The sequence below is a fragment of the Schistocerca gregaria genome, chromosome 5, assembly GCF_023897955.1.
Source record: "Schistocerca gregaria isolate iqSchGreg1 chromosome 5, iqSchGreg1.2, whole genome shotgun sequence".
In the NCBI taxonomy this organism is placed as follows: Eukaryota; Metazoa; Arthropoda; class Insecta; order Orthoptera; family Acrididae; genus Schistocerca; species Schistocerca gregaria.
This window is the reverse complement of record NC_064924.1, coordinates 109,956,927-109,973,254: the sequence shown is the minus strand read 5'-3', so window position 1 is coordinate 109,973,254 and position 16,328 is coordinate 109,956,927.

The following is a 16,328-nucleotide window of genomic DNA, read 5'->3' as shown; positions in this document are numbered from 1 at the left end:
AAATTCAAACAAAATCAGAATCAAATTAATACGCAACACCAAAGAGAAATCCGGGAAGTACAAGACCAGCTGACACAGGTAATACAAGAATTACTTATTTCAGAGGACACTCGCGCTCCAACACGGGAAGAGGGTGTAACCTCCCCACAAAATAAAATAATATGAATAATACTCTCATTTAGCGTAACTACCCAACAGTGAAAATATAATACAATGTGACAAACCTATACCCTTTCAATAATTGATAGTCAATTTAACCTGGTAAATTTTGGACGTCAGCAATGCTGCGTCATGGCCCTGATACATCATTCTCGATAAATTGAAAAATTTTACCTTAATTAGATCGCCGGATAACGCGTATATATCGGCTCCAATAAGAAATTTTCCTGGCGCAGCTAAGTGCAATGCTGGCCGATAGATTTGTCTTATAAAAAAGGAAAGAAGTGACTTTACTTTTCAATAAACGGGACTGTCAAGTATTGGAGAAATTACTGAATTCTTTAAATTGAGATAAATGTCAAAAGTTACTTTTTATGAGAAAAATTATTATTAACAGATTTTTTTTAAAACATTTACATGGGACTTGATGTAACAATACTATATATGCGCGAGGCTGCTTTTACCTTATCCTATAACGCTCAGGCTCCACCATCGCTGCACACGACCGACCCAGCCAACACGATACACCATACACGACTGCTCGCTAGCAACAACATACTGCTACTGCTACACTGTTCCTACTGCAGTCAATACTGCTGTTTGGTCTCAGATTCTCTTCTAGCTTACATATCGCAGGCAGCGCGTGAGCAGTACATCGAAATTACATCAGCTCGAATGCGCTAGCAACAAGTTCTCTAATTATGGACCTCTTACATAACCCTCCACTGCGGGAAAAAATTTGGCAGCGATGGTGAGTCAATTGGACTTGCCATGAGCAACAAATTTTTCTATAATCTATTTAGTTTATTAAGGCTACAATAACAGAGTATATACATCATTGATAAGTGCAGAACATATTAAGAAATTAAATAGAGTGCACATGCACTGAGTATAAAACATATTCAGAAATGACAAAGTATATACGCAATGAGAACAAAATATATTAACAAAATAGAGTGCACACGCACTGGGTACAAAACATATAATTTTACAAGAATTTAAATGCACTGTATAAGCCTTTACTATTTTACAGGAATTAGGAAAGGAATGGGAAGGATTGCATCATGGTTGTAGCACAGTAGGTTGCATGTAGCTGCACTGAAAGTCCATATCTTTCTACAGAAGCACAACACCAAGTGAGACAATCTGAAGTTCTCTTCCCTGAAGTATTTATCAGTGTAGCCAAGACACTGAAATGTTGTATTAATATTCAGTGTTATCATTTTGGTAGTACATTAGGTACACCAAACAGTGGGACCATAATAACATCTCCATCGTTCAAGGTTGTGGACAGCTTGATATGTCAACACCATATTCTTGTAGAATCTACACTCTTACAGCAACGTAGAATTAGTTCAAAAACCAATATAGTGCTTTATGATCATGAGGATGGACAGGATAAACGGATATTGCAGTAATTAGGTCAGAAGGTGAAGGACACATTAAGTCTTATGCTAGTCATCATAGAATTACACTAGTGTATCAACCGATTTGAATAATTATGGGAATTCATTGGTTGGTTACTGAACATTTTTCTGCATTATTCAGAAGTCATCATTCAAAGCAAGACTTAATTAATGGCATAGCATTTATGCATAAATCATCATATTACAGTAATAAGTGGCATTCATTGGCCAGTTATAAAGTATTCGTATAGTGTTACAAAACATCATTCAGTGTTATTCACAAGTCATCATTTAAAACAGGAGCTATTGAGTTATTGACATTCATTGGCTAGTTACAAAGTATTCATATAGTGTTACAAAACATTATTCAGTGTTATTCACAAGTCATCATTTAAAACAGGAGCTATTGAGTGTAGCATCAAGCTACTGGTGTTTATATATGATATCATGTAAGTGACATAAGACATATTTAAAATGTAAGACATCGGAACTATTACTCAAGGTCGGTAGTCCAATAATACATAGACATAATGTAATCAATACACAGAAAATTTGCATTATCTTTAGGACTAAAAACATATCTTAAACTGGTAGCATTATTTAGTTGTATACTGGTAATAGTTGGGAATCGTAATAATTTTTTTTTTGGCAATGCATTGCACTGGGATCGATAATTAATTGCTGGGGGATGAAAATATTTGCTTTTGACTTATTGCTGGAAATAAGGATTATTAACGTCATTCGTCATGAGTCAGCTGTAGCAAGGTTATGAAACAAGTACAGTATATGTGATCACATTCATAAATGATAGACACAACTCGGTAACAAAAAATGCAAGTACTAGAACAGGTTTAATAACTAACAGCTTATAGCATATTAATATCCTGAAAAGCTTCTCCTGGAAAAATTACAAAATGGGTTATTGACCTGAATGAAAAAAATGTGTATTATGCTGAAAAGTAGTGTACTTCGAATTAACAGGTAATGAAACGTGTACTTAATATGTATGTACTCTAGCTGTCTTTCCCAAAACATTCAGTCATTATACTATTCGACATAAGACATACTGTCAAAAGGAAGTGCAACAAATACTTAAATAACTACATAGCATTTCTTAACTAACAGTAAATATATAAACTTCATCATTATCATCATCTGCAAAGAAAAACTTCATTATTCATATTATCATATTCTTCATATAACTATTCATCATCATTTATTACCATCTGCAAAAAATAGACACTTCATTATGCATATTCATATTACCATTTACTTCATACAACTATTCATTATCATTCATTACTTCATATAGTATAGAGTTTCTTACTTCTAGCATATTTCATCACTAAAAGTAACATCTGTAGTTCTGTCTGACAGTCTGCATCAATCGCCTTGTATTCTGAAAGAAAAATAATTATTCAAGACTGCTATCATACGATGTGTACAGTATATTCTGGTTAATGCTTGTTAATTCTGATCCATTTACTCTTCATGACAAGATATTGCATTTTCTGTCCTTCATTCTGATGGTAAAATTCCCATTTCATAGTAAACCACTGTGGTTGTTTAATTCATTTCTTTTACATGGTATTGCTTTCTGAAAAATGACGAATAAGGATTAATATCTTGCATTTAATTCATATACCCATTATATAAAAACTTGTTTCTAGTAAGCATACAGCATAGCATGACAGAAAACATATTAGGTCAAAAGCATAGACAGTTTTCAAGTGCAAAAAACGTATACACAGTATCATAATTTAGTAGCAAAAATGTAAAATAGTCACGATGTTGAGATATCATAAGGAAAAATGTCAATGTCAACTGGTGTTTGTTACATCTTAAACATTGCATAGTGCATACAGACAAAAGTTCTACTTTCGATAGGAAAACAATCATACATACACAAAAAATCGAAAATGTGCACGGTCTGATATATAACGACAAGAAAAGCGACCTGCTAACCGTACCTTGCCGGGCACTTGCCAGGAAAAAATATGATAATCATCAGTAAGTGTTCATCTCAATAACCGGAAAAGGCATTAAGATGTGATAAATCATAAAGTATGTTCATTCAATAAAGGGTTTAATATTGGAGACATGGTGATTGCCTTTGCTTTTTCTGGCTCTCAAAGTTTCAACACGTACCACATTGGGATGAGGAATGCTGCGAATTCTGTATGGACCAGCGTATAGAAGTTCAAATTTACTGCATCTACTCCTTCCTCTGTTGGATAAATAGTGTGTGCGTACTAATATCTTCTGTCCAATGTGAAAGTCACGGTGTGTACAAACCTGTTTTTGCTGTCTTCTCCGGCGCTCTGCGCCACGTTTGATGTTGTTGAGCGCAATCTCAATTACTTCATGGTGGCGTAGTCGACGAGATGTAGGAAAGGATACTAATTCTTTAATTTTATTAGGTGGTTCAACATTTTTCGATATAACAGTCGGAGATAGCATAGTAGATTCATTTGGTATGGAATTAATTACATCCTGGAATGAGAGTATGTGTGTATCCCAATCAATATGTCTTTCATGGCAGTACATTCTACACAGTTTACCAATTTCTTTCATCAGTCGTTCACAAGGGTTCAAAGAAGCGTGATACTTGGATATAGATCGGAGAAATGTTTCTAGCTCGTAACATACGTGTCCATATCGCAGATCGAAATTGTGGTCCATTGTCGGAAATTACTTTCAATACATGCCCTACATGAAATAAAAAATGTTTTACAAATGGATTCGAAATAGATTTAGCAGTAGCTTTGCGCAATGGAGTAAAGGTATCAAATTTCGAAGTGAGTTCAACAGCGACAAAGATGTAGCAAAAACCTCTATTAGTTCTGGGAATCGGTCCAAAAATGTCTACAGCGGCCATGTGTCTCAATTTAACAGGTACAATGGGATGTAACGGAGGAATATGTGAAGTCGTGTCTGATTTAGCTTTCTGGCAGATTTTACATGACGCTAAAACTCGTCGAATACGTTTCTCCATGTTGGCAAAATAACAGTTCTGTCTCAGTATAAGAAAACATTTTCTGGCTCCATAATGTGCGTAACTTAAATGAGTATACCAAATTAATTTGTTAACAAGTTCGTCAGGAATGCATAATAACCAGTTGTTGCCGTCAGGGTGAGAGCGGCGAAACAGAATGTTATTCCTTACCGTGTAATGGTTTCTAATGGTAACGTTATTCTTATCTTGCCATAGGTGTTTAATTTCTTTCCATACGTTGTCTTTGCTCTGCTCTTGTACTATGTCTTAATGACGACGAAATGAAATTTTCGAATGCGACATGTTGAATATACATGACGCTAGAATTTGCTTGGCAGAAGTTGGTTGCGATGTCTTGCTGATTGTTGCTGAGAGAGCGGGATAGTGCGTCTGCTACAATATTTTGTGTGCCGGGAATGTGAACAATTGTAAAACTAAATTCCTGTAAATACAGTTTCCATCTGCTTAATCTGTCATGTGTAAATTTAGCGGAAAGTAAAAACTGGATAGCTCTGTGGTCTGTGTAAACGGTTGTATGTCTTCCACAAAGAAAATGCCTAAATCGGGTAAATACCCATACAACACATAATGTTTCAAGTTCTGTAACAGAATAATTGCGTTCAGCAGGTGACAGAATGCGACTTGCATAAGCGATGTTTTTAATTACTGTATTACCGTCTTCTTCAATTTCCTGAAAAATGTGCACGCCTAAAGCTGTGTTAGAACTGTCGGTGGCAATGGAAAAATTTCTAGTGAGATCTGGTTGTGATAAAAGTGGTGCATTCAACAAAGCTTGTTTCAGATTGACAAATTCAGACTGCGCTTGGCTAACCATGACCAAATAGTGTTCTTACCCGTCAGTTGGCATAATCTAGGGGTGTCTAAAGCAGAGTAATGAATAAATTTACGGAAAAAGTTAATTAATCCCAGAAAGCTGCGTAGTTGTTTCTTCGTCGTTGGAACAGTAATGTCACGTAAAGCTTGAAGTTTTTCCGGGTCAGGCGCAATGCCTTCTGCTTAAATTACATGTCCAAGAAATTTTATGGAAGTTCTGCCAAAGTGCGATTTGTTAAGATTAACTGTGAGTCCTTGTGCACGAAAAGTTTGCAACAGTTGTTCCAGAATCAAATTGTGTTCAGACCAGTTAGCTTCTGCAATAAGAATGTCGTCTACATACGTTGTGATTCTGTCTTTAAGTTCTGTCGGAAGTATAGCATTCAAACCGCGAATAAATTCTGCTGAAAAAATTGTTAAACCGAACGGTAATTTGCAAAATTGATAACAGTCACCAAAACAGAGAAATGCTGTGTACTTTCTGCAGTTCGGATGGAGCTGAATTTTCCAAAATCCCGATCTCAAATCTAATGTGGAATAAATAGCAGTACCATGAAATTTCTGTAGAAGTTCTTCTAGTGTTTGTGGGCGATCTGTTTCATTAATAATAATGTCGTTGATGTGACGTGAATCAAGTACGATGCGAAGTGAGCCATCCTTTTTCTTAACAATATGGAGCGGGTTTATGTACGGACTAACTGCTGGTTCAATAATACATTGGTCAAGCATAGTTTGCAATTCTCTCTTAACTTTTTTCTCTGTGAATATACGGAATGGGATAATGTTTAGCTTTAAATGTGACGTGCTGTTTAACTTGAAATTCATACATGAAACCGGACATAGTACCAGGGATGTTGTCAAAAACTGGAGCTTGCTGTAAAAGAATTTTGCGTAGTTGAGTACGTTAAACGTCTGTATTTGCACTGCTTTGTTTTACTTTCTCAGAAATAATTTGCATAACGTCGTAGTCTGCTTCGTCTGGTGTATTGTAGTTGTGTACGAACGTATCTGTGAACAATGTGGAATGACAGTCTACGTTACGTGATGCAGAAATGACCTCAATCCGATTAATTGTTTGTTCTTCTGCAGATAAAGAGTGCTGAAAATCTAATGCCAGTTGTACATTTTCATCCTTTAACATTAAATAGGAATTTTGAAAGTCAATAATTGCGTCGTGATATACCAAAAAATTCGTACCTAAAATAACGTCTGTTGTCAATAAGGGAACAATCCAAAAATTTGAGTGGAACGTATGACCTGCAATACAAAATGATAAGTGTGTCTGTAATTTTACGTCTACTCCTTTACCAGATACTGCTCCTTTTACTTTAGTTTTGCCTAATGGTAATGTAGGATAAGTATTCTCTTTGTTACAAGCGTTGAAAGTTTCCTCATTTATAACTGACATAGGTGATCCAGAGTCGATTACTGCTGAAAATGTGGATGATCCAATGTTTGCTTCAATGACAGGATGGGAAATGGTTTTTTGAATAACTGATTTTTCATGGAAAAGAGTGTCTCGAATGTCGTCATTAGTAATAACATTTTCGTGAACAAGAGTCTGTGTATCAAAAGTATTGCTTACATCGCTGGAAGGTTCAATCTGTGTTGTATCTAGTCAAATTCTATCTGACGTGCTGTTATTTGCCGGAGGATGCTGTGGCATTTCCACTATATGTACTGTTCTGTTATTTCTCCCTGACGTATTACGTTGGGGATGATATCTGTCTGGTTCCTTCATGATAATCTGTTGTTGCCGATGATTCTGCTGCTGGTAAGACCGACTGTTACGCTGAAAACTGTGCTCATTACTTTTACGTCTGTTATAATAATCATTGCTATATGGCGCATTGCGACAGGAGTTGAAATGGTGTGTTTTCTGTACGTAGTGATTTCCTTGTTGCTGTGCGTTACTATTTGGTGGAGCCGACGCTATATGTGTAGGCGGCGAAACATTAAAGCTTGGTTGACCTTGCAGACTACATTGTTGGTTAGGTATGCTAACCGGCTGCTTTTGATGCTGTTGCGGTGAAAACCCTCTATTGTAGCCAAAATGTGTTTGCGATTGCTGAAAATTTTGTACATACTGATGATTAACATTTTGTCTGTTATTAAAATTACGCTGGTAGTTCCTGACATTTCGGAAGTGTCTAATGAAAACTGTCACTTTCGGTAAAGCTTGTCGTATCAGGCACTGGATGGGTTAAACAATAGGTTTCGAACGCTAGGCATATTTTAATTTAAGTAAGGCAAAATATTGCTCCAGAAGTTGGACCATTACGGAATACGGGAAGTAGCTCACAACTAGTTCACCTCTTAGTTTAAAAACAGACAGCTAAAGGCCATTATTCACAATGTTGAGAATGGCTGTGATGTGGGGTCTGAGTGGGGTGCAGTCAAGTGAGGGGTGCCCCAGGGCCACTCCTGTTCCTTATTTATATAAATGATATAGTCTCTAGTAGTAATGGTAACTCTAAAATATTTCCGTTTGCTGAGAACACTAGCTTGGTAGCAAAGGACGTTGTGTGCAACAATGGCCAATTTTCAAATAGTGCAGCTCATTACCTAAGTTCATGGCTAGCAGGAAATAAACTAACGCTAAATCACAACGGAGCCTTTTCAGTAGTTGCAGGGGCAACAGTCTGGATGAGCGACTGATCTGGCCCCGTAACACTAACCAAAACGGTCTTGCTGTTGTGGTACTGCGAACGGCTGAAAGCAAGGGGAAACCACAGACGTAATTTTTCCGAGGGCATGCATCTTTACTGTATGATTAAATGTTGATGGCGTCCTCTTGGGTAAAATATTCCGAAGGTAAAATAGTCCCCCATTCGGATCTCCGAGCGGGGACTACTCAGGAGAATGTCGGTATCAGGAGAAAGAAAACTGGCGTTCTACCGATCGGAGCGCGGAATGTCAGATCCCTTAATCGGGCAGGTAGGTTAGAAATTTTAAAAAGGGAAATGGATAGGTTAAAATTAGATATAGTGGAAATTAGTGAAGTTCGGTGGCAGGAGGAACAAGACTTTAGGTCACGTGAATACAGGGCTATAAATACAAAATCAATTAGGGGTAATGAAGGAGTAGGTTTAATGTTGTTGTTGTTATGGTCTTCAGTCCGGAGACTGGTTTGATGCAGCTCTCCATGCTACTTTATCCTGTGCAAGCTTCTTCATCTCCCAGTACCTACTACAACCTACATCCTTCTGAATCTGTTTAGTGGATTCATCTCTTGGTCTACCTCTACGATATTTACCCTCCACGCAGCCCTCCAATACTAAATTGGTGATCCCTTGCTGCCTCAAAACATGTCCTACCAGCCGATCCCTTCTTCTAGTTAACTTGTGTCACAAACGTCTCTTCTCCCCAATCCTATTCAATACGTCCTCAATAGTTATATGATCTACCCATCTAATCTCCAGCATTCTTCTGTAGCACCACATTTCGAAAGCATCTATTCTCTTCTTGTCCAAACTATTTATCTTCCATGTTTCACTTCCATACATGGCTACGCTCCATACATATACTTTCAGAAACGACTTCCTCACACTTAAATCAATATTCCACGTTAACAAATTTTTCTTCTTCAGGAACGCATTCCTTGCCATTGTCAGTCTACATTTTATATCCTCTCTACTTCGACCATCATCAGTTATTTTGCTCCCCAAAGAGCAAAACTCCTTTACTACTTTAAGTGTCTCTTTTCCTAATCTAATTCCCTCAGCATCACCCGACTTCACTCTACTACATTCCGTTATTGTTTTTCTTTTGTTGATGTTCATCTTATACCCTCCTTTCAAGACACTGTCCATCCCGTTCAACTGTTCTTCCAAGTCCTTTGCTGTCTCTGACAGAATTAGTGTCATCGGCGAACCTCAAAGTTTTTATTTCTTCTCCATGGATTTTAATACGTACTTAGAATTTTTCTTTTGTTTCCTTCACTGCTTGCTCAATATACAGATTGAATAACATCGGGGATAGGCCACAGACCTGTCTCACTCCTTTCCCAACCACTGCTTCCCTTTCATGCCCCTCGACTCTTATAACTGCCATCTGGTTTCTGTACAAATTGTAAATAGCCTTTCGCTCCCTGTATTTACCCCTGCAACCTTCAGAATTTGAAAGAGAATATTCCAGTCAACATTGTCAAAAGCTTTCTCTAAGTCTACAGATGCTACAAACGTAGGTTTGCCTTTCCTTAATCTTCCTTCTAAGATAAGTCGTAGGATCAGTATTGCCTCACGTGTTCCAACATTTCTACGGAATCCAAACTGATATTCCCCGAGGTCACCTTCTACCAGTTTTTCCATTCGTCTGTAAAGAATTCGCGTTAGTATTTTGCAGCTGTGACTTATTAAACTGATAGTTCGGTAATTTTCACATCTGTCAACACCTGCTTTCTTTGGGATTGGAATTATTATATTATTCTTGAAGTCAGAGAGAATTTCGCTTGTCTCATACATCTTGCTCACCAGATGGTAGAGGTTTGTCAGGACTGGCTCTCCCAAGGCCGTCAATAACTCTAATGGAATGTTGTCTACTCCTGGGGCCTTGTTTCGACTCAGGTCTTTCAGGGGTCTGTCAAACTTCACTCAGTATCATATCTCCCATTCCATCTTCATCTATATCCTCTTCCATTTCCATAATATTGCCCTCAAGAGCATCACCCCTGTATAGACCCTCAATATACTCCCTCCACCTTTCTGCTTTCCCTTCTTTACTTAGAACTGGGTTGCCATCTGAGCCCTAGGTATTCATACAAGTGGTTCTCTGTTCCCCAAAGGTCTCTTTAATTTTCCTGTATGCAGTATCTATTTTACCGCTAGTGAGATAACCCTCTACATCCTTAGATTTGTCCTCAAGCCATCCCTGCTTAGCCATTTTGCACTTTCTGTCCATCGCATTTTTGAGACGTTTTATTCCTTTTTGCCTGCTTCACTTACTGCATTTTTGTATTTTCTCCTTCAATCAATTAAATTCAGGCTCTCTTCTATTACCCAACGATTTCTACTAGCCCTCGTCCTTTTACCTACTAGGTCCTCTGCTGCCTTCACTACTTCATCTCTGAAAGATACCCATTCTTCTTCTTCTGTATTTATTTCCCCATTCCTGTCAATTGTTCCCTTATGCTCTCCCTGAAACTCTGTACAACCTCTGGTTCTTTCAGTTTATCCAGGTCCCATCTCCTTAAATTCCCACCTTTTTGCAGTTTCTTCAGTTTTAATCTACAGTTCATAACCAATAGATTGTGGTCAGAGTCCACATCTGCCCTGGAAATGTCTTACAATTTAAAATATGGCTCCTAAATCTCTATCTTACCATTATATAATCTGTCTGAGACCTTCCAGTGTCTCCAAGGTTCTTCCATGTGTACATTTTTCTTTCATGATTCTTGAACCAAGTGTTAGCTGTGATTAAGTTATGCTCTGCTCAAAATTCTACCAGGCGGCTTCCTCTTTCATTTCTTAGCCCCAAATAATATTCACCTACTACGTTTCCTTCTCTTCCTTTTTCTACTGTCGAATTCCAGTCACCCATGACTATTAAATTTTCGTCTCCCTTCACTATCTGAATAATTTCTTTTACCTCATCACACATTTCATCAGTTTCTTCATCATCTGCAGAGCTAGTTGGCATATAAACTTATACTACTGTAGTAGGCGTGGGCTTCGTGTCTATCTTGGCCACAATAATACGTTCACTATGCTGTTTGTAGTAGCTTACCCGCACTTCTAATTTTTTATTCATTATTAAAGTAAGAAGATGGGACATGGATAAACTGAAAGAACCAGAAGTTGTACAGAGTTTCAGGGACGGCATAAGGGAACAATTAACAGGAATGGGGGAAAGAAATACAGAAGAAGGAGAATGGGTATCTTTCAGAGATGAAGTAAGTGAAGGCAGCAGAGGATCAAGTAGGTAAAAAGACGAGGGCTAGTAGAAATCCTTGGGCAACAGAAGAAATATTGAATTTAATTGATGAAAGGAGAAAATATAAAAGTGCAATAACTGAAGAAGGCAAAAAGGAATACAAACGTCTCAAAAATGAGATCGACAGGAAGTGTAAAATGGCTAAGCAGGGATGGCTAGAGGACAATACTCTCCTTCAAATTCTGAAGGTGGCAGGGGTAAAATACAGGGAGCGAAAAGCTATTTACAGTTCGAACAGAAACCAGATGGCAGTTATAAGAGTCGAGGGACATGAAAGCGAGGCAGTGTTTGGGAAGGGAGTGAGACAGGGTTGTAGCCTCTCCGCGATTGTATTTAATCCGTATATTGAGCAGGCAGTAAAGGAAACAAAAGAAAACTTTGGTGTAGGTATTAAAATCCATGGAGAATAAATAAAAAGTTTGAGGTTCGCCGATGACATTGTAATTCTGTCAGAAACAGCAAAGGACTTGGATGAGTAGTTGAACGGAATGGACAGTGTCTTGAAAGGAGGGTTTGCTATTTGCTATTTGGGGAGCAAAACAACTGATGATGGCCGAAGTAGGGAGGATATATAATGTAGACTTGCAATGGCAAGGAAGGCGTTTCTGAATAAGAGAAATTTGTCAACATCGAGTATTGACTTAGGTGTCAGGAAGTCTTTCCTGAATGTATTTGTATGGAGTGTAACCATGTATGGAAGTGAAACATGGACGATAAATAGTTTAAACATGAAGAAAATAGAAGCTTTCGAAATGTGGTGCTACAGAAGAATGCTGAAGATTATATGGTAGGTCACATAACTAAGGAGGAGGTATTGAATAGAATTGGGGAGAAGTGGAATTTGTGGCATAACTTGACTAGAAGAAGGGATCGGTTGGTAGGACATGTTCTGAGGCATCAAGGAATCACCAATTTAGTACTGGAGTGCAGCGTGGAGGGTAAAAATCGTAGAGGGAGACTATGTGATGAAACAGATTCAGAAGGATGTAGTCTACAGTAGGTACTGGGAGATGAAGAAGCTTGCACAGGATAGAGTAGCATGGAAGCTGCATCAGACCAGTCTCAGGACTGAAGACCACAACAACAACAACACATAATTCAACAAAACCTCACTTTTTAATTTCACAGGGTCGGCATATGATTAGCGAAACTGAACTGTTCAAATTTCTAGGTGTTCATATCGATAATAAACTGACGTGGAAGGCCCACGTTCAGGATCTTGTTCAAAGACTTAATGCTGCCATTTTTACTATTCGAACAGTATCTGAAACAATTGATCGTTCGACACGAAAATTAGTCTACTTTGCTTATTTTTATTCGCTTATATCGTATGGTCTTACATTTTGGGGTAACTCTTCCCCTTCTCAAACGACATTTTTGGCTCGGAAACTGGCAGTTTGGACAATAAGTGGTGTAAGTTTGCCAACCTCTTACCCAATCCCTCTCACTAGAGTGACTATTCTGACATTGCCTCTCAATATATATATATTCTCTACTGTCATTTCTTGTTAACAATATCAGCTTGTTCCTAAGAATTAGTAGCTTTCACTCAATTAATAATAGGCAGAAAATCAATCTGAATCTGTATCGCACTTCCTTGATTCTTGTGCAGAAAGGTGTGCATCGATTTTCAATAATCTACTACTCAAATTCAAAAATGGTAGCACTAACCCACGCGCTTTAAAACTGAAACTGAAGAGTTTCGTCATGTGTCACTCCTTCTATTCTGTCTAGGTGTTCCTTGAAAAATGAAGCTGATTCTTGTTGTATTGTTGATTGCGTTTACTTAAACTTACGGATTGACTTTTTTTGGGTTCATAAACATTTAATTTTTATCTGTTGTTACTTTTATGTTGTAATTTCATGTACTGATGTTGTTGTGATCTTCAGTCCTGAGACGTGTTATGATGCAGCTCTCCATGCTACTCTATCCTGTGCAAGGTTCATCATCTCCCAGTACCTACTGCAGCCTACGTCCTTCTGAATCTGCTTAGTGTATTCATCTCTTGGTCTCCCTCTACGATTTTTACCCTCCACGCTGCCATCCAGTACTAAATTGGTGATCCCTCGATGTCTCAGAACATGTCCTACCAACCGATCCCTTCTTCTAGCCAAGTTGTGCCACAAGCTCCTCTTCTCCCCAATTCTATTCAATTAGTTATGTGATCAACCCATCTAATCTTCAGCATTCTTCTGTAGCACCACATTTCGAAAGCTTCTACTCTCTTCTTGTGGAAACTATTTATCGTCCACGTTTCACTTCCATACATGGCTACACTCCATACAAATACCTTCAGAAACGACTTCCTGACATTTATATCTATATTCGATGTTAACAAATTTCTCTTCTTCATGAACGCTTTGCTTGCCATTGCCAGTCTACATTTTATATCCTCTCTACTTCGACCATCATCAGTTATTTTGCTCCCTAAATAGCAAAACTCCTTTACTACTTTAAGTGTCTCGTTTCCTAATCTAATTCCCTCAGCATCACCCGACTTAATTCGACTACATTCCATTATCCTCGTTTTGCTTTTGTTGATGTTCATCTTATACCCTCCTTTCAAGACACTGTCCATTCCGTCCAACTGCTCTTCGAAGTCCTTTGCTGTCTCTGACAGAATTACAATGTCATCAGCGAACCTCAAAGGTTTTATTTCTTCTCTATGGATTTTAATACATACTCCGAACTTTTCTTTTGTTTCCTTTATGTACTGATATGTTCCATGAACTTGGCGATTTGCACCTCAGTTAGGTTCGATGGAACTTGACGAGCAAATAAAATGACCTTCTCACTCCTTACCGTATCAGTTCACCTAATTTTCAACATTCGTCTGTAGCACCACATCTCAAATGCTTCGATTCTCTTCTGTTCCGGTTTTCCCAGAGTCCATGTTTCACCACACTGCGGATCAGAGGTGCAGAAAACGTGCCGTGTGGGTGATTGCCGGAGGTCTACAATGACATTTGCCTTCCGCAGGTGCGGACCTCTGCGCGACCTCCCGACTACAGTATACAATAGCGCGGTTCTGTGGCGTTATTTACCCACACCGGCGCCGCGCCGGCTGACACACGCGGTATGCGTTCACTGCAATTATCTGGCATTACGGCCGCCTCTCTGTCAGCGGAACAATGGCGGCGTCAACACGTTCGTCACCTGCAATTCTTGTCCGGAGCAACAAGCAAAAGGCACAAACAGCGCTTCGTGATCACATATGATATCATCCACTGCGTGCAAGTTTCGAGGCTTTGTCACTAGCAAAACAGTCCGCTGATTTGCGTTTCTATTCCTCGTTGTCAACACATAGCGACATACGAATATACAACAGTTTTTATACTCTACCTCTATAATTTCCTCCTTTGTTTTCTTTCTCGAATATTTCGTAAGAACAGGTCCGTGATAAAACTTCACTGAAAAATGCACACCATTCAATGTTAAGAACAAAAAGGTCGTGTGAGCAACATTTAAATTGCCGTAGTAGTGTACATCGATCACATACCATGGGTAACAACAATTTTTTTTCCCAGACCTATTTGCTGTGTCCTGTTATACTAGTCTACATGGTATCAGATGATTGAAACTTAATATGTGTTTTTAACTCCATTTCTTATCCTGATTATAGAACTGTTCTTAGTTTTTGTCTAACACTTGCAGCTTTTTCGCTATGTAAGCGGGTGCATTTTAGGGATTTGGATAGGGAAATTTCACTCTACAGACTTGCAAGCCGTTGTGTTGGCACTGGACCAGTCGTTTGTTTGCTTGCAAGTTAATGAACGCACTAGCGTTAATTGAGAGCAGTGATTGGTATGATTTTATCGTGGAAAGTATATGTATATGTATAACTTTTCTTCGAGACGTGTTCTTAATTGTATTTCACTTCTGTGGAGTACCTCTTCTATGTGTTATAATGCTGACTCGCAAATATATGAACAGTCCTGTTATTTTCTGGCCATTTGTGTAAACTTCATAGTGTTTAAGCAACGAACGGACATAATAGAGTTTGTGGAGAAAGTTAAGCTTGGAGACCAGGACAAGGCATGGGCGCCAAAGAAAGTTTGTCGTTGTTGTGTTGACACTTCGAGGTTGTGGACTAAGGGAAAGAAATCATGCATGCCATTTGGAATTCCTTTGGTTTGGGGTAGCCGAAAGACCTGCTTAATGACTGCCACTTCTGTTTAGTCGACGATTCAGGGACGCAGTGCAAAAAATAAGAAACACATCGTGTATCCAGATATTCCATCTGTCATTAGGCCCGTTCCACATGGAGAGGACCTGCCTGCCTCTCTCCCTCCAGTTGATTTTGAGAACACTGGACCAGATGGTTCTGAAAGTGTTGTTGTCGAGGGTGATACTGGTAGTAATAATGATGACTACAAACCTCCACACGATATAACGCCTAAACAGTTTTCCCAGAGTGAACTTAACGAAGTCGTACGAGATGAATTTGACTAAGAAGTCTGCCGAATTACTGGGGTATCGGATAAAAAGGAAGAATCTTCTGGCACCAGAAAAACAGTTTTAATGGTACAGACACCGAGGAAAAAGAACTAGTTCCTCTATTGTCGCATGGAGAGCTGCATCAAACCAGTCTCTGGACTGAAGACCACAACAACAACAACTGCAATAATGTTAATAAGTTAATGCAGCTCTACGAACTGAACATGATTTTAAACAGTGGAGACTTTTTATAGACTCATCAAAGAGAAGCCTTAAAGAGGTGTTACTTCATAATAGGAATATTTATGGATCCCTTCATGTGGGTCATACAGTTCTCATGAAAGAGACATTTGAGAACTTTAGGTACTGTAAAGAATTATTAAATATGAGGAACATAAGTGGTTTATTTGTGGTGATTTAAGAGTTATAAGATTGTTATTGAGACAACAGTCGGGATTTACGAAAATCCCTTGCTTTTTATGTGAGTGGGACAACCGAGCGAAACAGAAGCATTGGAGTACGAGAGATTGGCCAGAGCGGAGGCATTTCACGCCTGAAAGTAAAA